Source organism: Thamnophis sirtalis, unplaced genomic scaffold, assembly GCF_051295495.1.
Source record: "Thamnophis sirtalis isolate CommonGarterSnake01/CBP01778 unplaced genomic scaffold, rThaSir2_p1.2 scaffold_5, whole genome shotgun sequence".
NCBI classification, from domain to species: Eukaryota; Metazoa; Chordata; class Lepidosauria; order Squamata; family Natricidae; genus Thamnophis; species Thamnophis sirtalis.
The window spans coordinates 135,244,626-135,268,724 of NW_028261385.1; positions in this window are offsets into that span (position 1 = coordinate 135,244,626).

A 24,099-nucleotide genomic window follows, 5' to 3' on the forward strand; every position below is an offset into this window, starting at 1 on the left:
TATGACAAAGGAGGTTGACCAGCCTTGTCCTGGTCCAGATTCCATTTCCTCTCTTCTTTGGATTACTTTTCTCCTCCTCCTCCTAAGAAATATTTTGTTTTACTGTGATTGCTTTTTCCTCTCCGCCTTTCAGAAAGTCTCTCTCAGATTTCTGGCTAATTTACTAAATTATCCTGGAATTAATTGGCTATCATGCAAGCCTGTGATTGGAAGTAGCTTTTTTTTTAAAAAAAGAAGGCACTTAAAAGTACATTGTGTATTCCAGAGGTGGGTTCCTACCAGTTCGCACCTATTCGGTAGAACCGGTTCGTCAAATCTACCGAACCGGTTAGAAGAGGTTCCACCAGTGGACCCGGAAAGCAGGCCACATGCCATAGTTTCACCATCATGGGTATAGAGTTTCCTGCTTGAGGAGATGGTTGGACTAGAAGACCTCCAAGGTCCCTTCCAACTCTGTTGCTCTGTATCATTTTCATGATGCACTTAATCATAGGCTGAGGCTGCTATTTATATGAATCAATCCCATAACAGTGGCTTTAGGACACTGCTGGTGTTGCACAAATACAGTAAGCAATTGGGCAAATTTTTGAAACCCACCACTGGCGAGGATCTTGTAACTTGACAGCTTTAAGACTTGCATGCTTCAATGCCAGAGTTTCTGAATAGCTACTTGGACCAACCTAAGTACTAATTCATAATTTCATATCTGGTCACATGGGCGGCAAGCCACTCCCATCCGGTCACATGGGTGGCAAGCCACTCCCACAAAAGAGGCCACACCCACAGAGTAGGTTCCAACAATTTTTGAAACCCACCACTGGCGTGTTCCCTTGTTTACTCTGAGCCACCTTTTCACTTCTGGTCCAAATGCTGCATAGCAATAGCACTTAGACTTATATACTGCTTCACCGTGCTTTGCAGCCCTCTCTAAGCGGTTTACAGAGTCAGCCTATTGCCCCCATTTTAGCCACCTTGGAAGGATGGAAGGCTGAGTCAAGCTTGAGCCTGGTGAGATTCAAACTGCCTAATTGCAGGCAGCCAGCAATCAGGAGAAGTAGCCTGCAATACTGCATTCTAACCACTGCGCATGTCCATATAGCCTCTCAGTGGTTGAGTTGTTGGTCAAAATGTTGCTTAACAGAGGTTTAAGACTAGCTATCAGATTGTGTCTAAAAGATGATACAGGTACTCCTCGACTTAAGACCACAATTGAGCCCCAAATTTCTGTTCCGAAGAGAGGCATTTGTTAAGTGAATTTTTTGCCTCATTTTACAACCTGCCTTGTCGCAATTGTTAAATGAATCACAGGAGTTGTTAAGTTAGCAACATGGTTGTTAAGCAAATCTGGCTCCCCCATTGATTTTGCTTATCAGAAGGTCGCAAAAGGGGAACATGTGACCCTGGGACACTGCAAATGTCCTAAATATGAGTCAGTTGTCACGCATTTGTGACCGTGGAGATGCTGCAAGAGTCATAAGTGTGTAAAAAAGATCATAAATCTCTTTTTCAGTGCTGTTGTGATTTCGAACAGTCACTAAATGAACTGTTGTAAGTTGAGGACTACTTGTACTAGTTTGACACCAAGGTCATCATCTGGCATTCTGTATCTTATTCTCTCTGCCTATGTTTCCCAACCTGTAAAGATTTCAGGAGTGTAGACTTAGAATTTCCTAGGCCGCATGACCACGACTGTGGGGGGGGGGGAGGTGTCAGATGAAGTATCTTGATGACGTTATGACATTCTAATCACCTTATTGCTGATTTTAATCCCACCTAGTCCCTCATCTCCCCTGGCTGCCCCTGGAGGCCATTGTTAAGAATTTTGAGAGCTGAAGCCTCTGAGCTATTTATCTATATATTTTCAGACTTGCAAGATTCTTTTGCAAGATTTCATTACCGTAACCTGTAGGAAGTTAGTAGCCACTCCTCTCCCAGAAAAATGAAATATTTTAGAAAATATTAAAAGGGCAGAAAATCTCCCCTAAAAAGAGAAGTAGAACCTCCGAGAGGCAGAAACCATCTTTGTCAATGGGCCATTAAGGCCTGTGCCAGAGAAACATGTTTTTAGGTAGGAAACAGACTCACTCTTAATAGCTCCCCCCACCTTTGTCAATGAGCCATTAAGGCCTGAGCCAGCCTATTCTACATAACCAAGATGTTCCCCATGTCATTGCCCTTCAAAGTACCATCCACCAAGTTTCAATCAAACTTAGCACACAGCCTTCAAAGTTAGGTAAGACCCCTGTCCTTTGGGAGTCTGATAGCCAATGGGATACATTTCTTACACAGGAACAGGAAACAGAGAGGTGGGGCCCAACAGAGGTTATAAAACTCAGGCTCTCTCAGCATCTTGGCCCTTTTCTACTCAGGAACCCAAGCCACGTGATCCTGTTCAGGAACTCAAGCCATGTGATCCTGTCCACCATTAAACCATCTTTCCAAACAGCCTCCATGTTTCCAGTGTCTTTCCCCCCACTTGGAACTGACATTTCTTCCAACAATCCTGACAATAAAGTTAGTATTAGTACCCATCATTGTTCCTTTTTTCCCTCTGACATCGAGGATTCTCAAGGGGTCTGAAGGGCTGACATCAAAAATGCTAGTCTGAAAGTACCTCTCACTTTTACTCTCCCCAAATCAAGGGGGGTGGGATCCTTACTGAAATGCTTTTCTCCACCATCAACCTTCCTTATGGCTGTGTAAGTTACAACTCTTCCTCCTGTCTCCCAAGGTCATTCCCACATACCATTTTACACCATCACAATGTTATGTGAGACTAGCATGAAATGATTTTTGAAGCACCAGATCGTGAATCATGCAGCTCTGATTCATGATGATTAGCACTCATGTTGATGGCACTGCATTGATTGCTAGTTGGTTGCCAGACACAAATTAAGGGAGGATTCTAATTTAAAACCCTAAATTAAGTGAGATGCCACACTAAAAGAGATCTCAAATGGGAAGTCTGGTTTGTCAGAGCATGTGTGGGTCTTTGTGAAGCAAATTTCAAATCAAAGCAATGACCCTCGTTTAAACAACAGAATGCACCTTTCTGGAGACCTAAGAATCTTTGCTTTACCTTGTAATAAAGCAATTTTGCTCTGAGATACTTTTCAGCAAGGAGATCTCAACATCCACAATCCTAAATACTCACCTTCTTGTGAACTTTTGTGGACTTTAAGATTTTTAGAGAAAGCCATTTGGAAGATGTCTTTTGTGAGAGGCCCATTGACTGGACATATGAACGAAGACCATCTTCTGTGTCTTTCTCAGGCCACAAAATTCATTCTCCAAGGAATTGTTTTTGGCCAGTACACTCCCCACTTTAGACAAACAATTACGGTACGTTTTTAAATGTTAATGATTTAAACACACCTTTAAATTTGAATGAATTATGCTTCCAATGGGATTATTTTTAATCTTTGTTTTTAGATTGCCGCCATACGTGTGTGTTTATACCTATATTTATACCTCTATAAATCCACCTTGTGTGCTGTACAAGTGGAATCAAATCGTACAAATAAATCATACCGATAGCTTTACAGTATATCAGGAGAATGATTTTTTCCACTTACGTGAAGGGAGACATCCTATCTACTATTGCATTGCTATAAATTTTTCTACATCAAAGGCTGGTTTTAAAATTGGGGACTGTTGCATTGTGGGCTGCAGGAAGTTTTTTTTTTAAAAAAAATAACTTTGCCCTTAAGTTGACCTCAGCTTCTTGTGACATCATAGCGACATCTGCAGATTTTGGTTATCCATTGTCTTCTTAATTTATTCCACAATTGTGAAATGTTCTGATAACCATCCATCCAAATCCTAATCCTATCTCGCCATTTTAGCTTTTTGAGATCAGCCAAAGTTGTTGTTTGTTTATTTGTTTGTTTGTTTGTTGATTTCATCAAGCATGAATTAGATAACAGATATAAGTATAGACATGATCTACTGAGAGACCGCCTGCTGCCAATTACCTCCACCAGACCGATTAGATCCCACAGACTAGGCCTCCTCCGATTCCATCCGCCGGCCAGTGTCGACTGGCGACTACCCGGAGGAGAGCCTTCTCTGTGGCTGCTCCAACCCTCTGGAACGAACTCCCTGTGGAGATTCGCACCCTCACCACCCTCCAGGCCTTCTGCAAAGCCCTTAAAAACCTGGCTGTTCCGACAGGCCTGGGGCTAAAGAACCGTTGCCCCTATCTCGAATGGTATGATTGTTGCATTTTAAATTATGTATTGTTTGTGTTGTTGTTAAATTGTCTGTATCCCCCTTCCCTGGTTTGAGTTGTGAGCCGCCCTGAGTCCCCCTTCGGGGGGAAAGGGCAGCATACAAATGAAATAAACATTCAAACATTCAAACATTCATGATGATGAATACATGAAATGAATACGAATACAAGGAAATATTAGGACAGGGACGATAAGCCATGCTGGTGCGCTTATGCACGTCCCCTTTCAAACCTCTTAGGAATGGGGTGAGGTCAACAGTAGACAGTCTAAGGTTAAAGTTATGGGAATTTGGGGAAGAAACCACAGTATCAGGTAGTGCATTCCAGACATGGACAATTGCAGTCGTATTTTCTGCAATTAAGTTTGGTTTCCCATAAGTTTGCATCTATTGTGAGCTCGTGTGTTGCTGTGATTGAAGCTGAAGTACTCATTGACAGGTAGGACATTGTAGCAGACATTGTAGCTTAGGTCGGATTGAAGGTGGCGAAGTTCAAAATTGTCCAAGCCCAAAATTTCAAGTCTGGTGGCATAAAGTATTCTGTTGTGAGCAGAGGAGTGGAGGACTCTTCTCATGAAGTGTCTCTGAACTCGTTCGATTTTATTAATGTCTGATATGCGGTGTAGGTTCCAGACAGATGAGCTGTATTCAAGAATTGGTCTGGCAAAGGTTTTGTATGCCCCAGTTTGCAGGACAATGTTACCGGAGAAGAAGCTTCACAAGATTAGGTTAACAACTCTTAATGCCTTTTTGGCAATGCTGTTACACTTAGATCATTTGAGATGAGTACTCCGAGGTCAACCAGGTCCTGCCACCTTCCTGTGATACCATAGTTAACAATAATCAGAATGACAAATATTTGGTGCCTCACAGTGTACAAACACAAATCCTGTTCATTAGGTATAGACAAATCTTTCTGAGTTTTGCATATTTTCCCAAGTATACATTCTCAGTAGCCACATTCCTGCCGGTATTGTCTTTCAATTATCTGGCATGGCTTGCAAAAGGATTCCTCCTCAGGAGAGGCAAAGAAGTCAGATTTGTTTTAGATGGAGAGGAAAAATTGTTCTTCTATCACTTTTTCTTTCTCCTTTCGAGTAAGTAAAGTATTAGTTCAATAGTGTCAATCCAAGTCGTATTAAACCCCATCTGAATTTCCCAAAGGCAGTGAATTAGTAAGAAAGCGAGCAAATGTGTAGGATGACATTTAGTTTGACAATGCAGATTTCACTTCAGTTATTTGGAACACTTCACACTTGTCAATGCACTGCACATACACTTTTGAAAAAAAATAATAATGAAGGCAAGTGTTATTATGATTTCTCATTTCAGAGGCTCCTCTGTTAAACCTTGCCGGCATTTGAGGGAGAGAGAATGCCATTTTTAGTCCCTTCGTAAAGTAGGAGGGTTACCTAAATGCAGATTAGCAAGGTTAGCTTGAACAGCATCTTTTGAAAGTGTTCTGTTAACTCTCTGAATGGTGATGTTACCCCTTGGCTCAGGGCCCTTGGTCCTTTTTTGCACTATGATTCTCACAAGTCACAGTCACTGACACTATGCCGATTAGAACTTATGGGGCTTCAAAACATCCCAAAGGCATCAAGTTCTCTTATGCATTATCTATGCATTGTTCTTAGAACTTCTAAAGTTGTGGCTGTTTCGCTAATTAAGTGTAGCAGAAATATTGGGAGCATAACACCTATTTTTAAGGTTGCACATGTTATAAGAAAAACTCTGGTGGAAAAAAAAAGCCATGGTTAAGGAACCAACGTGATCTTCAAAACATTCTGGGCATGAATAGACGATATGGTGAACCATGCCATGGTTTAAATATAGGTGTCAACAATAGGTCTTGGGGTGTTCTGAACTATACAGGGAATGAAATGGGATTGTTTTGTTCCAGATGCAGATCAAAGTGATGGGGACAGTGGGAGATGTTGATGGGTTGAGTTGAGTTTATTATATTTCTATGCCGCCCTATTCCCCGGAGGGGACTCAGGGGGGGGGGGGGGATACAAATAAGAAAAATAACACGAACAAAACAATACCACAATTTAAAACACTCAACAACCATACCATTCGAGAGGTTTAGGTTTTATAGGTTTTATTTGCATTTGTAGGCCGCCCTTTTCCCTGAGGGGACTCAGGGCGGCTCACAGAAAACCAAGGGCGGGGGGAATACAACATTGAGATTACAACACATAATAAAATAGCAAACAACATGCATACAACATTCGGGCGGGGTAACAGTCCTTATCCCCAGGCCTGACGGGCGAGCCAGTTCTTCAAGGCTATGCGGAAGGCTTGGACGGTGGAGAGAGTACGAATCTCTACGGGGAGCTCGTTCCAAAGGGGGGGGACAAAAACTCATTAGCCCCAGGCCTGTTGGAACAGCCAAGTTTTAAGGGCTTTGCAGAAGGCCTGGAGGGTGGTGAGGGTGCGAATCTCCACGGGGAGATCGTTCCAAAGGGCCGGAGCAGCCACAGAGAAGGCCCTCCTCCGGGTGGTCGCCAGTTGGCATTGGCCAGTAGATGGAATTCGGAGGAGGCCTAATCTGTGGGATCTAATCGGTCTATTGGAGGTAATTGGCAGTAGGCGGTCTCTCAAGTACCCAGGTCCAATACCATGAAGGGCTTTATAAGTGACGACTAGTGCCTTGAAGCGTATCCGAAGACTAATAGGCAGCCAGTGCAGCTCGCGGAGATGGGTACATTGGTAAAGCAGAAGAATGGCAGGAAGAGAAGGGAAGGCATTGGGAAGAATGGTGGCTAAATGGCCTTGTAGTAAATGTTACCTTTTACATAACAGGTAAATATTCCCTGTACAGTACGAGAGAGTAGTTTATAGTATCCATAGTAATATAACATACTTCCCTTCTGATCTCTTGTGATTGAAGCATTATGATGATCCCTTCCCAAAAATTTAAATTTGACTAGAGATTATGTGATAGCAGTGTTCCAATATCTAAGAGGCTGCCACAAAGAAGACAGGGTTAAGCTATCCTCCAAAGCACCTGAAGGCAGGACAAGAAGCAATGGATGGAAACTAATCCAGGAAAGAAGTAACCTAGAACTAAGGAGATGTTTCCTGACAGTACAATTAACTAGCGGACTGGCTTGCCTTCAGAAGTTGTGGGTGCTTCATCGCAGGTTTTTAAGAAGACATTGGAAAGCCATTTGTCTGAAATGGTATAGAGCAGTAATGACGAATCTTTTTTGGCTCGAGTGCCAAAAGTGGGGGGAGCGCAGGCAGGTCATGTGCGGGCATGCCACACATGCCTGCACTTTCCCCCTCTGTGCACATGCACGTGCAACCAGTGGTCCCCCCCCCCACTTTTGGCGTACTTTTTTTACCCTCCCCAGGCTCCAGAGGCTTTTTAGGAGCCTGGGGAGGACGAAAACAGCCCCCCTCCTGAGCTTCCCTGAAGCTTCTGGAGTGTGAAAAACCATCCCTACAGCCAAACCGGAAGTTCAGGAATGGACCTCCGGTTTGCTCCTAGGACCGTTTTTCATCCTCCAGAGCCTTCAGGAGGCTTCCTTGAAAGCTCCGGAAGGTGAAAAACAGCCCTACAGCCAAACCGGAAGTCACTTCCTATTTGACCGTAGGCTCCAGAGGGTGAAAAATACCTCAAAAGAAGGCCAAAGTCAGCTGGCCAGCACGCACATGTGCGCTGGAGCTGACAGGGCAATACCTCATGTACCTTTACAAATGGCTCTGTGTGCCACCTGTGGCACACATGCCCTAGGTTCACCAACATGGGTATAGAGTTTCCTGCTTGAGGAGGTGGTTGGACTAGAAGACCTCCAAGGTCCCTTCCAACTCTGTTGCTCTGTATCATCTCCATGATGCACTTAATCATAGGCTGAGGCTGCTATTTATACGAATCCATCCCATAACAGTGGCTTTAGGAAATTATTGGTGTTGCACAAATACAATAAGCAATTGGGCAAATCCTATGGTCCAAAGTATTGGTTTTAAAGAAGCACATGCCATGGAGACCAGTATATGGGGGAAAAACTTCATAACTGTATAAGCCACTGAGACCACATAGGAGTTTCCATTGTTTAACTCTGTTTTATAGATCTAGATATTACTTCTGGTTTTAATGCCTCGAAACCAAAATCTACAAAAAGCATAAAAGTACAAAAAGTAGATTTAGGGACTCATGGGCTGCAAGGAAAGGCTAAATATTTTAAAATTCTAAAAGCCATTGTTTTCTTTCCCTGAGAGGCTGGGGTTAGACGTAGGGTTCAAGCTGGAAGAAGTTTGGCAATCCAAGAGGACAAGAGATTCTGAAACCAATAAAGCAGAGGTGGGCTCCAGCTACTGCTACTGCCGGGCCGAGAGAACCGGTTCGGGGGCGTGGCAGGCCAAGTTACTACCTACTCAGCTAAATTGGTCCAAACCGGTAGGAACCCATCTATGCAACAAAGCCTATTAATGCCATTTCTTCGTTTTAAAGTTTTTATTTCTTTTAAAACACAAATATTTCATCATTCGTCAATCATTAAAACATCAAAGTACAATTTTTTGTATGCCCCTCCCTCCCTCCACCCCCCAACCCCCCTCCTCCTCCCCCCCCCGACTTCCCAGAACCCGTACACGGTATGGATTTTTAACAAACACAGTCTAAAATCTATTGAGAAAAAAGAAATAAAGAAATTAATGACATTCTACATTGACCTTAGCTTCTTCTTGCTGAACTAACTTTAAACAATTTAAATCATTTCTGATCTTAAGCATAGGCTAACTGGAATTTCTTGGTATTTATTTTGTATATAGTCAATCCATTTTTTCCAGTCTCGTTTATATCTCTCATTTGAGTGATCTTTAAGATATGCCGATATTTTAGCCATCTCGGCTAAGTTTGTGACTTTCAATGTCCATTCTTGAGTTGTAGGCAAGTCTTCCTTCTTCCAGTATTGCGCCACCAACAGTCTTGCTGCCGTTATTAGGTGCAGAATCAAGTTAGTCTCTACCACTGTAAAGTCAGTACATATACCTAGTAAAAATAACTGAGGAATAAACTTTATCCTTCTTTTAAAGATATTTTGCATAATCCACCATATTTTTATCCAGAATGCCTTAACCTTTTGGCAGGTCATATTGGTTATGCTGGTTTTGGTTCTTGTCAGTTCTGCTTATTTAGTTATAGTTCTGTTGTTTATACGAGGGGCATTGCTTTGATTTGAATTTTACTTCACAGAGACCCACACGTGCTCTGACAACCCCCCCCCCTCTCTGTGTAGTTGCTGATTAAAGGTTACTTTCCTTTCTATGTAAATCTGGGCCTCTTAAACTTTGTTCAGCTGTCTTATCCCAAGTACTTATTTTGCTGCTTTTATTTTTAAAAATATCATGTTTCTATGACATACCAGCATTGGTGTTGGTGCTACAATAATACCACCCTCCAAAAGCAGCTGAACCTGATATACTGATTAAAAAGGAAAACTAGTTATATGAAGTTTAGTTTTGGTAAGGAAGCATTTCATGCAGATACCAGATGAAGGGAGGGCATCTTCCCATTCAAGAACAGCCAACGACAAGTACTTGCTGTGAGTGGAACTGTTTTCACTGGAAGAAAAGCTGCAGTCAGAACACAAGAGAACTCCATCGCATTGTCGCAATTCTAGGAAACTGCTACAGTTGTTGCACAAATATATCACAATAAGCAAATTGAGAAAATGCAATGATTCAAAAGATTGCAAGTGGAGTAGGGGAGGAGAGCGAAAATGAAGTATTTTATAAGGTATTGTAGCAAGGGTGGGTTCCTGCCAGTTCTAACCTCTTCTATAGAAGAGGTTCCACAAATCTACCGTGCCATTTAGAACCGGTTCCAGCTCCCTGCCCCCACCTGTCTGCACCACACTTGCTCCGCCCGTCGCTCACTGATTGGCTGGCTCACCAATCGCCCTGCCCACCTCTAAAACTCCTATCTAAACCTTAAAGTCTTAAAGCTGCCAAGTTTGAACACCCCTGAGGTTTTTTCCTAAAAGTTTAGGGGTACAAGGGTCTTATAACTTGACAGCTTTAAGACTTGCATGCTTCAAATGCCAAAGTTTCTGAGCCAACATTTTGGTTAAGTGAGTTTCACCACATTTTACAAGTTGGTCATGTCCACCCAGTCACATGACTGCCAAGCCACTCCCACCCAGTCACATGGCCGGCAAGCCACTCCCACAAAGCAGGCCGCACCTACAGAAGAGGTTCTAAAAATTTTTGAAACCCACCACTGTATTGTAGTAAAAGTTAGTTTTCATTTTACAGCACAGAACTTGTGGAAATGTGAAGGAGATAACCCCCCCCCCCCAAATCAAAACATAAATAATCCTGACTCAATTTTTACTGTAGTTCACTCAACCACTTTTCTTAAGGAGCACTGCATTGCAAGGTGAAATGCAATCCCATCAATCCCAGCTCCATGTTTGAGAAGACCGAGGCACATTATCCTCTGATAGGCTCTTTTCTCTAACATGGGCGCAGTGAAACCACTCCAGCCCTATTTTCCATAACACTTGATAATACATTTACACACGGTTATTAACATTGCAGGAAATGAAACAGTGCATCTTAGATAGGGTTACCAGATATCTGAACAGGAAAGGAGGACACAGACCATTGAGAAGTAGAGCAAATGAAGTGGAAACCTGGACGTATTCATTTTTTTTTTACCTTTCTTAGCATCTTTGACAAAAATTACAGTAAAAATTCCAAAAAAAGAGTGCTTAGGCCTACATGTACATGAACATATTTTTGTCCTGTTTTGGAAACACTGGGTTTTCAATGGCAGGGATGTGCTAGAGCAGCAAACAATAGATTAATGTCAATTTCAAGCAGCACCACAAGTCAGCTGGAATATACTAATCAACTAATTAAGGTCACAGAGCTCTTTATTAACTTGTTGTTAGTACTTATTAAGGAAACTCTTGTTGGAAAGCAACCATACCTATCAGCAAATGGAGAATTGGCTTGGAGTTGTTAAAAAAAGCACATGAGGGCAAGATCTCCCCCCCCCCCCCCCAAATGCCATTGGACTTTAGCTAGTGTTTCCCAGGGGGCGAACTGCCGAAAGAGAAGATTCCTGTAAAATAGGCATTAAGCAATAAAGTAGCTAATTTGTACTCTACACATGTGGGTCTCGTTTTTCATGCTTGCTCCATGGAGAAAACTGCTCAAGAATAAATACTTAAGATAATATTCCATTTTAGTGCTATTCCTCCTGAAGGAGGACAGGATGATATCTTTGCTACTGTGTTTTCCTGAAAATAAGACAGGGTCTTATAAGCGCTTGGCCTTATTTTCAAAGAGGTCTTATTATTTTTGAGGTGCAGGAGGCAGCGAGCGTGGTCACCTCATGTTTGATGCTGTGATATTTTCTGGGAGGACTTATTGTAGCTCATGTGATCAAAAGTCCAATTGGGCTTATTATCTAGGGAGGTCTTTTGGGGGGGGGATGAAAATGGGCAGATATCGAATGAGGAGATCCAGGCAGCCATGAAACATAGTTGCCGTGATCCTGCCAATCTATGAGACATGTAGACTTGCTCAAATATACTAAGTGTTGATAGACAGGGGAAGCCAACAGGGCAAAGAGCAAGCAGTTCTGCAGCTAAGCTTCTTAAATCTATTTATTTTTTATGTTATCCCTGTTATTATTATTTTATCTTTAAAAACTTTTTTACTTTATACCTTTCTTATATTTTGCTGCCTAACAAATGCCCCCCCAAAAAGAGGACTTTCTCGGGAATTTTCATGGAAAGAGTAAAAAAAGATCATGGGGGGAAAAGTGTCAGAAGGTGAAGAGGTGTCTTCTAAATCATCAAACCAACAAAGGACAGAAACTTTTCTAAGAGCTGATAAAGCAAAAGTTATGTAATCACAAAGTAAATTCTGGGCAATTGGATGTGTTGGGATGGGACCTGCAAACAGAAACTGAGTGACGGTAACTGATAGAACGGTCCTCTTTCTGAAAGAGAAATTGGATTTCCAAGATTCTTTTAACTCTCTAGGGCCAGCTACATCATCAGTTGTATTTGCTGACATGTGCTCAGTTTCTGTATTTCTGTTGGAAAAAGAGCAAAAAAGAAAAAAAAAACATAGATTATATCTAGGCAATGTTTATTATCAGCCCAGGTTCTGATATCGACTTTCAATTACTTATCAGCAATTAAAGAAAGAATAGAACCCTTGAAACAATCCTTTATAACTTATTAAAACTAAATTCAAGTCTGTAAGAACATAAAGGAACAAGAATGAATGAAAGAGGCCAATAAAAATATTGAAAATGACCTCTAAAATAAATACAAAGGATATCCAAACCTGGGGGGGGGCTTCGAAAATTTCAGCAACAGGTTCTCTGCCTGGTTGCTGGGTGGGCGTGGCCATGGTGGGCATGGCCTAGTCGGCCTCCTGCACTACAGCAAGGGGTCTATTTTCACCTTCCCGAGACTCTGGATGCTTTCCTTGAGCCTCTGGGAGAGTGAAAACTGCCTCCCCGGCAGAGGTGGGTTCCTACCAGTTCGCACCTATTCGGTAGAACCAGTTCGTCAAATCTACCAAACCGGTTAGAAGAGGTTCCACAGTGGACCCAGAAAGCAGGCCACACCTACAGAAGAGGTTCCAAAAATTTTTGAAACCCACCACTGGTCCTTGGATATGATTATTCTACACTATCATGCTCATATTTATAAAACACAATGCCTCTGTGAAAGGTAAGGATGACTACTGCGTTTGTGGTGCAATCAGAACATTGCGTGTGTTGAAGTTGTTTTAACGCAAACCAAAGATGCCTTTTAAAAAACAAGTTTACATCGTATTCTTATGCATGCCAGTGCTGTGTGTGAGGTAATTTAAGGTGGTTCTGACAAGTGTCGTCGGCATCTTCATATTTGGTCACATGGGCGGCAAACCACTCCCATCTGGTCACATGGGTGGCAAGCCACTCCCACAAAGGATGCCACACCCACAGAGTAGGTTCGAACAATTTTTGAAACCCACCACTGCTCCCCGGGCTCCAGAGGCCTTCTGTGAGGCCATTTTTACCCCTCCTTGAGCCTCTGTGTGGGCTCTGTGCTTACCTCACATCCAAAATGGGCTGCATGGAGACTCCTAGGGGGGGGAAAGCAGGAGTGGGATGGGCAGAGTGTTGTGATCAGGGGCAGCCTGGGGTAGCATTTGGAGGTTCTCTGAATTGGCCATAACGTTAGCTACGGGTTCTCCCAAACACGGGCAAACCCATAGCAGCCCACCCCTGATCCACACCCAGAGACAATCTGCTAGACCAAAATCCAACCAGTACCTTGGAACTAGGAAGGCTTAAGTTAAGGACAATCATATGTTTCAAAATAATCTCCCTACACATCACCCAAAACAGGCTTAATGGAAACCAATGGGATTCAGAGAAAGCTGCTCTTTTGTCTTTTGAATCAACTTCTCCACTGTCATGATCAACTTATTAGAAGTAGAGGATGTAAAGCAAAATTGATAGTGAGAAATATTCTACATTAACTTTCATATCCAAATTACTTTTTGCATCCTAGAGTCTATCAAATATTTACTTCTTCTTGCATCATGCAGTATATCAAATATTTCTCAAATATTCAGGTTCTAAGGCAGGGGTGTCAAACTCAAAGACCAGGGGCTGGATCCGGCCTGCAGGGTGCTTAGATATGGCCTATGGAGTTGCCCTGGAAACAGCGAAGGATTGGCCTGCGGTGTCATGCAAGCAAAAAATGGAGCTCAGGAGGGCTGCACATGCCACCCACCAGCTACATTTTTGCTGGCAGAGGGTTGCAGGAGGCTGTCTCAGCTGAAAACAGAATTTCGGGAGCCCGTTTTCACTGGTAGAACACTCAGGCCACCACAGGTACCCTGACACGAGTGATGTCAAGTTGGCCATGCCCACCGCAGCCCATTTTTTGTATCCATTTGTCCATAAATACATGAAACAATGGATGTATTATACATCCTTGTTTGACTCTCAACTTTATTCTAAAGTTCTAAACCATTTATTTTTACATTATTTTCATTATTTACCACATTTATTACACTCTATCTAGTTATCAACTCAACTCCATATTTATGCCAAATGTTCAAGACAATTCAGGTTGATATATATTTTCTCTAAATCAAGAAATATACAGTAACCTTTTTTTCCATATTAACATACTTTAGAACAACTGCCAGAGACAAAACTCTGATTTGCACATCGCCTGTCTGGCCCAAAGCAGGACTACTTCTGCAAAATTTTATTCCTTGTCACCTGTTATACCCTTTCAGTTAGAATTCTGCCAAACATATTTCCAGACACATTTAAAAGACTAATAAAAAGTTTTTGGAACGAGCTCCCCGTGGAGATTCGAACCCTCACCACCCTCCAGGCCTTCCGCAAAGCCCTTAAAACCTGGCTGTTCCGACAGGCCTGGGGCTAAAGAGCTTTTGCCCCCCCCCCCTCGAATGGTATGGTTGTTGTGTGCTTTTAAATTGTGTATTGTTCTGTTCGTCTTTTTTTTATCCCTTATCTGTACCCCCTTCCCTGACTTGGATTGTGAGCCGCCCTGAGTCCCCTTCGGGGAAAAGGGCGGCATATAAATGCAATAAATTCAATTCAATTCAATTGTGTTCATGGTTGTTATTTACTTTGTATAAAGTGACAATAATTACAATATATTCTTCTGATCATGAGACACAGGTTCAGTCTTCATACACGATTTAAACAAGTCAAACAACCGCTCCATAAGCAAACCATAGACCCATTTCAATATTTTGTAATTATACTGACTGGAACCTTACCACTGGTTCTGTAAGTTACTATTTTCATTTGCATCCTCAACAGTCTAAAATGACATCAGTTTATATTTTCTGGCATTTAATGAGCCTTAAACCCATACTTCAATTGCATGTACTCTATGTATTTATCAAATCTGCCTCAGAAGATTAGACCACTTTAACTGAGATTTATACCCTTCAAAAAGAGGAAGATCTTTCATTCCAGTCTTTCCCTTTACACTTAATTTCACAGGCACACAGCATATTTTATGTACCGTATTTTTCGGAGTATAAGATGCTCCGAAGTATAAGACAAACCTAGCTTTTGGGGAGAAAAACAAGGGAAAACAAATCTGCCTCTGCCTCCCAGCAATTTGCTTCCTTGCAGCAAACAGCAAACAATACAGACAATATACATGGTTTGTGCTGTTACATTTCAGACTATATTTGTACAGATGCTGTTAAAATTGATGTGGCTTTCTGGAAGTAGACGTTATTCTCTGCTATATCAAAGAAGATACAATAGTAATGGGTCTCTTCAGATCAAGCATTTATTTTAAAAGCTTCTTCATTTTGTTAAGTTGTCTAGAACAATAATAAAGCAGTCTTTTTAAAAAATAAGTCTAATAATTTGAACATTCTATAGGCCTTTATAGTTATTGGCTTACCTCCTTGCAGCAAACAGCAAACAGCCTGTTTCAGTTTAGCCTGATTAGAAGAAAAAAAAATCTGCCTCTGCCTCCCAGCAATTTGCCTCTTTGCAGCAAACAGCATGTTTCACTTTCATATTCAGTTTCAGCATGGGCCTCCCAATGATCAGCTGTTTCAGATTGCGGGGATTGCCATAGCCTATTGCTGCCTCCACAAGCCCCATTTTCCCGTTTGCTGCAAGGAGGTAAATTGCTGGGAGGCAGAGGCCAAAGGGTGGAGCTGGTGGGTGGGCAGGGTTACATTCAATGTATAAGACACACCCAAATTTTCACCCTCTTTTAGGGGGGGAAGGTGCAGCTTATACTCTGAAAAATGCGGTATGTACACACATACTTCGGACAGCCATCTTCCTGAGCCTGGAGTGCTTAATGTGTCAAGGGCCTGGTTCCTGGCTGTGCAGGTAGTCCCCAACTTATAACAGTTCATTTAGTGACCGTTCAAAGTTAAAACAGCACTGAAAAAGTGACTTATGACTGTTTTTCACAGGTACAACCTTCCAGCATCTCCATGATCACGTGATCAAAATTCAGAGGCTTGGGAACCGGTTCATCTTTATGACAGTTGCAGGGTCCCAAGGCTGTATGATCACCTTTTGTGATCTTCTGACAAGCAGTCAATGGCGAAACCAGATTCACTTCACAACATTGCTACTAATTTAACAACTGCAGTGATTTACTTAACAAATGTGGCATGAAAAGTCGTAAAATGGGGCAAAACTCACTTAACAAATATCTCACTTAGCAACATAAATTCTGGGCTCAATTATGGTTGTAAGTCAAGGACTATCTGTATTGCTATCTGGTCAAGTATCTCGGCTGCTATGTATACTTATTTTGGATGTTTTTATTGCTTAAAATACTTTGTGTCTTAATTATAATATATATATATTGAATTGTAAACTGCCCAGGATCATTGTTTGAGATGGGCAGCTATAGAAATTGAATAAATGAATAAATAATTCCTAATTTAGTGCATGTATGAAAGAAAACAATAGAAGGGAGTGAAGAATGTTTACCTACTGTTCAAAATACAACAATGCACATTAATTTTATACAAGAACATCAACTTTTATTTCATATCCATGTAAGAAATGTATATTAACTATATCCCCACATCCTCAATTAATAATACAGAACATATTTTCCGAATATATGAATACAAGTAATAATAACACCATTTTTTTTGCCACCAAGGTTTTTTCTAAATGCCAGGTAATATCATGTGATTACTGTATATTTCTGTTTGGATTTGAAATAACATATTTATTCTATTCCATTAGCATTTTTTTAAAATAATCCTTGCTTTGGGGAGACTATGCCTGCCAATTTAACTTTATCAGACTGTCAACAGAATTTACATGCTTAGGAAAATGTGATGCAAATTTGCCAGAGTGGTTGCTGCCTGTCAAACATGGTTGACATGGAGAAATAAAATCCAGAAAAGCTCGTATCAACAATGGCAAGTGGAACTGGGGAGGCAGGACTCCTCCCTCTGTCAGAAATGTGAGAGGGGTGGGTGGCGATAACCAGACCGCAAGCCAAGCGATATTCAGATATGAGCAAGAATTCCATTTGGGTTGGGTTTTAAGAACCACATCCAACACTCATTACTTGTGGCAGATTTAAATTGTATTTAATTGGAGGGGAAGCAAGACTGATAGAGATTGTCCATCTCTAATTACATCCTTACCTTATATTTGAATAGTCACTTGAATGACTTAAAAATACCACTTTTCTGATGAATAGTTTTAAACTTCATGTGGACATCAGATGTCATTTTAAACCTGGATTCAATAAGCACCTTAGAGAAAGAATGACAGCTAGTAACTAACTCTCCAACTTTCTGCTGATGTCCCTTAAGTTTTCTCTAATTGCACTAGCAATGCAATGACTAAAAATGAATAAGATTTTTTCCCCTGGAAGAAAATATACAAGACTTATTAAAATCCTACAATTGGTGTCCCAGTTTATAGAGAAAGATTATAATTCTGTGTAATAGTACATGTATTGCACAGGAAGTGTGTTTTTGGATGGATTTCCAGTATTTTTTATTAAATGTTTAAAAGCCACATGAAAGAAGATCTCCATTTAAAGTGCTGGAGAATAATTAAAAAGAGGCGAGGTGGCGCAGTGGTTAAATGCAGCACTGCAGGCTACTTCAGCTGACTGCAGTTCTACAGTTCGGCTGTTCAAATCTCACCGGATCAGGGTTGACTCAGCCTTCCATCCTTCCAAGGTGGGTAAAATGAGGACCCGGATTGTTGTTGGGGGCAATATGCTGACTCTGTAAACCGCTTAGAGAGGGCTGAAAGCCCTATGAAGCGGTATATAAGTCTAACTGCTATTTTCTTTCTAATTTGCTGGGTTGGACCTGGTCTGAATTTAAGATATATTTTGTTGTGTAAAGTTATCTATCTCTATGTAATAGATACAGTGCCAGCTATTTCATATTGTATTAATCTATATAGCCAGGCACACTATAGTTGAGATGTAAAGCTCTGAATAATCACTAGATGGCAGTATAAAGCCATTGTTTTGTTTTTGCTGCCACCTAATGGTTGTCTGGAGGTTATTGCCCAGACATGGTATTCCTAATGTGACCAAGTATTATTGACAAATCTTGGTAACAGCATCCCATGGCTTGTGAGAAAGGTTCTCTGATAAGATTCCTGTTCCTCCTAAGAAAAAAGAAAGAAATATATATATATATTAAAAATAACTTCTGATCTTCTTTTACAGCAGTTATAAGTAAATTATAACATTACTTCTTTCTCTGAAGTTACATCATGACTCTCTAAAATAGTATTCATTGGATTTTATAAAGGCTGTGAAAATTCATCCTCAAAACATTTATAAGACCCTGGTAATCCATCTGGTCCAGACACCTTTCGTGGTTTAATCTTTTTTTTAGAGCTTCAGAAACTTCCCTTATTGTTATGGGTCCATTTTATAATCTGTTTCTGTACGTCTGTAATCCTTGGTAAATTTCATTTATTTAGGTATTCATCTATTTTCTCCAAAGAAATGTCTTCTCCTTTACACATGTTAGAATAATATTGATGAAATGCTTGTTGCATAGTCGTTATTATCTGTTAATACAGTATCTCTCTCGTGTAATTTCAACATCATCTTCTTTCTTTTCATAATTTATATGCCAGCCATTTTCTTTTGTTTGCAAACTCAAAAGGTTTTTTTTTTTTTGCTTTATATAGTTCCTTTTTATTTCCATTTCTCCTACTGTTAATGTAGATAATTGTCATTGTAAAAACTTAATTTACTGAGAAATATTTATTTTCTTTGGAAATTTGCTTAATTCTTTTCTTTTTATGTCATCCAAATTAGTTTGCATTTTCTCTTGCCTCTTTTTGAGTTCACTATTGTGCTGAATGAAATAAGTTTTGATAAAAACTCTATTTGCCTCCCAGGCCATTCTTAAACCAATGGTACTGAGCTGTTATCAGAAGATCTAAATTATTTCAAAATAATTATTTTATTTTATTTTTTAAGCCTCCCCTGGTGCTTTTTTGGAAGCACCATTTCATTTAGCCTCCATCTAAAAGAACTGGATTGTGTTTTACAAACCAAAATCACAAGATTATGAACTGAAAACGTGTGTGGTAAAATCTCCACTTTGTGAATCTTAATAGCCAAATTTTTCATAATTCAAATTGTGTCTATTGTTGAACTAGTATGTGATTCAGAAGAGTGCATATGTTCTCTTGACGTCCTGTTTTTTTCTTTCTCCATATATCACCAAACTCTAAACTGTCTATTAAAGAAGACTTTTGGTAATTTCCCTGGAGTAATTTTCATGTATTATCCAGTTGTGGGGAAATGACTCCATTTCAATCCTCCAACAAATACAGTGGAACCTTGGGTCACGAATGCTTCTGACCACGACCAAATCAGGTGCCGAGTAAAAAATCCACTAAATGTTTCACTCTGTTCATGAACAGATCATGAACACAGCTACATACACACATAGCTTCAGAAAAAGGGTATTCCTTCCAATGCACTAAATATTGCAAACGACCTCTATATAATCTAGAGTCTAAAATTTTCTTCATTTTGTAATGAGTTTCTCCTTCTATCACTACTTTATCATTATTTGAGATATGTAAATTCCCAATATCAAAATCTTAGTCCCATGCAACTTATTTACACCCAATTAAATCTACTATGATACAAGTTCTGGTTTTATTTGGGAGTAGATATACAAAAGAATTCCAATCCTCTTGTTGTTGCTATCCCTGCTGAAATAAATTCTTCAACTACATTTTTATAAATCAAATATTTTAGTCTTTTTTTCTAATATGTGCCTCTTGTAGGCAAATTACTTTTTAAAAAAGTTTAAATAATATTTTTTCTCTCTTGATAAACATTTGTTCCATTTAAATTCCAAGTAAAGCCTTTGTAATTCATAATCAAGCCAAATCTTTAAAAATATCAGTACCTATTGAACCTAATTAAGTATCATCACTTTGTTTCTTGTTACACTTTTGTAGGTTTTTGTATCATCTCTTTGATACTTCCATTTGAGACTTCTTCAATTCTTAATTTTTTTATTAAAAATTATCCTGTCTCCTGGCCAGAATTCATTCAAAACCACTGCTATTTACAAATAAAAATCCAATTTGTTCCTTTGAAATCTTCTTCCATTTTAGTCTATCAGTAAAAAAAAAAAATACTTTTTTCTCATGCAACATTCTAATAAGAATTTATTTAACAATTACATTTTTATTATCAATCTTCACTTTTGTCTTAAAATCTATTGCAAAATTTGATCTCTTGTTTTTCTCCTGACATATAGTGCACAAGCTCATCCCTTGGAATATTTCTTATTCTTGTATTTATTCTATATTCTTTTTCAATTCCTTCTTCTGTATCCTTATGTCAACACCCACACCCCCAATGCATTTAATAATTTTTCCCCTAATATCTTTACTTGAATCCTCTGGCATTACTCTAAATCTCAAACAAAATTCTCTTAATTCAATTAGTGCCAAATTATCTAACTCTCTTTGCAGCTGTGTATAACTTATATTTACTTTTCACAATATCCACTTTGTCATCATTTCATTTACACCTCTAGACACTTGTTTTACAGAGCTTTCCACCTTCCTAACTTCTTCTTTCATCTCCCCTTTCATCTTTACAGATCTTTCATTCTTTTTTTTCCCCAAAAGCTTTCAATTTAGCATCAAGTGAATTAATCAATTTGCTATCAAGTGATTTAATCAATTTACATTCAGGTGATTTAGACAATGTATTGTCTAAATCCCAAAACATTTTCTGAAACAAATCTAGTATAATTCCTCTCTGCGGGCGGCTCTAGCAAATCCTCTCCCATTTCTGCCACTTTTCTGGTGGCTATATTACAGCTGTGAGCTTGATTGAAACCCTTCAGTTCCCAAATAGATCACAAAAACTTCAATCCCTGCAGTCAGCCACAAAGACCAAGTATCCATAGTGCAAGTTGGTAATCACAATCTCTTTTGTCCAGAAAAACTGTGCTGGCCAGAATTTATCATCTAGCTGTTTTTATTTCCTTTTTTTCTCAGGGAGGTCTAGTCTGCCATAGATCCTCACCAGTGGTGGGTTTCAAAAATTGTTCGAACCTACTCTGTGGGTGTGGCCTCCTTTGTGGGAGTGGCTTGCCACCCATGTGACCAGATGGGAGTGGTTTGCCGCCCATGTGACCAAATATGAAGATGCCGACGGCACTTGTCAGAACCACCTTAAATTACCTCACACACAGCACTGGCATGCATAAGAATATGATGTAAACTTATTTTTTAAAAGGCATCTTTGGTTTGCGTTAAAACAACTTCAACACACACAATGTTCTGATTGCACCACAAACGCAGTAGTCACCCTTACATTTCACAGAGGCACTGAGTTTTATAAATATGAGCATGATAGTATAGAATAATCATATCCAAGGACCAGTGGTGGGTTTCAAAAAAATTTGGAACCTCTTCTGTAGGTGTGGCCTGCTTTCCGGGTCCACTGGTGGAACCTCTTCTAACCGGTTCGGTAGATTTGACGAACCGGTTCTACCGAATAGGTGCGAACTGGTAGGAACCCACCTCTGATCCTCACCCAGAAGCTGCCTTTTTGATTATCATACGCTTTTCTTAATGATACAAAAATTCATTGTGTTTCAGAATTATACATTATGTTCTTGCTACTGCCAGACTATTTAGCAGCTGCATAAAACCAAAGGTGATTCTTTTCAAGTACAATTCTTACAAAGTTTTTTTTTTTTGAGCAAAATATATTTTGAAGAAAGTGATTATAAAGATTCCAGCAACAGAATAATTTCTTATTTAGAAACCAAGATCTGTTGGCATTAGGGCAAAGGCTTTCTTTCTTCTTTCCAACAGTTTTCCTCTAGTCCCTCACTGATAGCAGAAAAGCTTGCAATTTGCTGTTTACATAACAATATCCTGTATTATTCTAGAAACCAACTTTTTATACTGACATCAGCTAGTTATTTCACATCCAGAATTTAGGATGCATCTAAGATCTTGTAGGAATTCTGAATATAGCCCTAGAGAAAAAACTAAGTGCACAATCCACATGGACCCTTCTGGTTAACAGCAACAAAAAACAGGAAATTCTACTCAGAACCAGCCCCCCCCCCCCTAAAAAAAACCATAAGAGTATATATGCAAACTTATAAACACCGCCATCTACTGGTTGAATACTGCTGTAGTTGTTGCACAGAATCCATGAAAACTGTATTCCAACAGATCTCCAGTATAATAAAACATGATATCCAGTGGCTTCAGTATTCCCACTGAGATATCTCTCCTAGTTCAGAATACACATTTTACCTATCTGACAATTTAATAACGCTTCTTTTACTTTAAATGTAAGAGATAAGAAGCAGTCACGGTGCATTTGAAATATCATCTCCAAAGGATTTTAAAAACCCCAACCAAGTGTGACTTCTATGCATACTTGGTAAAAGAAGCTCCTTTTGTAGAGGGCAAAAGAATCATTTAAAGATTCTGCAACAGCTTTTACATACCATTAACCTCTAGCATTTGTAAACAATGTTTGAGCGCCCATTATGTTCCACCAAAGTTCACCTTTTCTCTCTCTCCGTCTCTCCCCTTTTCTACAATGTGCATATATCAGCACATTATAAATAGCCCCAGAATCATGTGTTTATTATATGCCATTAGTGTGTCTTAACAAGCATTGCTGTGGTATGCCTGCCATTTTATGTTTATGGATCTGTCAACCTAATTTACATGACTTTGAAAATATTCAACATTGCCAGAGCAGGCCCTGCTTGTCAGATGATTGTGTCAGGCAGAAATGAAACACGCATCCAGCTGAAGAGAAAAGCGAATGCATTACTACGAGCGCCAATGAATTCTTGGTGACACAGTGAAATACATTTAATGCCATTTTACAAGTTTCTGAGGAATATATGTTAAAATGAGCAAGCAAGTGGGTGATATATTCCAGGCAGCCCTATATTATACGGCGAGAAACAGATTTTTGCACTCATCTGTCTTGCTTCTGAATAAACTATATGTGTAATAGCCAGACCTGAGTAATATTGGTACCTTGAAATGCCTGTCCGACCTAGAAATTTGAAGAATGCTACCTCCACCCCACATTCACACACATCCACATCCACATCCAAACACACACACACACACAAAATGCATTGTCTAACCTGTAATGAAAAAGTAGCTGAACTGTTTCAGATGGGACAGAAGTTAGGAAAAAAATTGTTTTGCGCTCATGAATGAAAAATTATAGTGCTGAACTGACAACCCATGTGCTTTCTTGCCAATTAAATCTCTTGCGCCATGACTTTTAGAATAATTTAGAGCACAGATTTTTAGAATGTCATTCCATACTTCCAGTTCTACTTCCACATTTGCCTCCATTACTCTGCAAAGGTAGCTGGTAAACTTTATTAATCTGATGCCAATTTTTTTTTTTTTTGAGTGCACAAGCAGACTGGTTTTTCTTTAAAGAAATTGCATTGCTGATGTCATGACCGATTGCTAGCCAGATGCCCAGTTCCGATTTTTTCACCACAGATTCTCACCTGGGCTTATCCTACTTGTGAAAATCCAGTGTACTAGGAGTAACTAATAGTTACCTGAGTATGGTGGTAGTTTGATTTCAGATAAAAAACGTAAAATGTAGTCTAGACAAGATAGAATTATTGTTTCGCAGAATGACAGCTAAACTACACCACAATGCCAAATCATCAGGAAACTTAAAATTAGTATAACGTGCAGGTGCCAGATCGCACATTCATATCAATCACTCCAGTCATGGGATTCAAATAATTTAACAACTGGTTCTCTGCCCTAATGACCAGCTGGGTAGTTATGCCTTGGTGGTTATGTGACTTAGT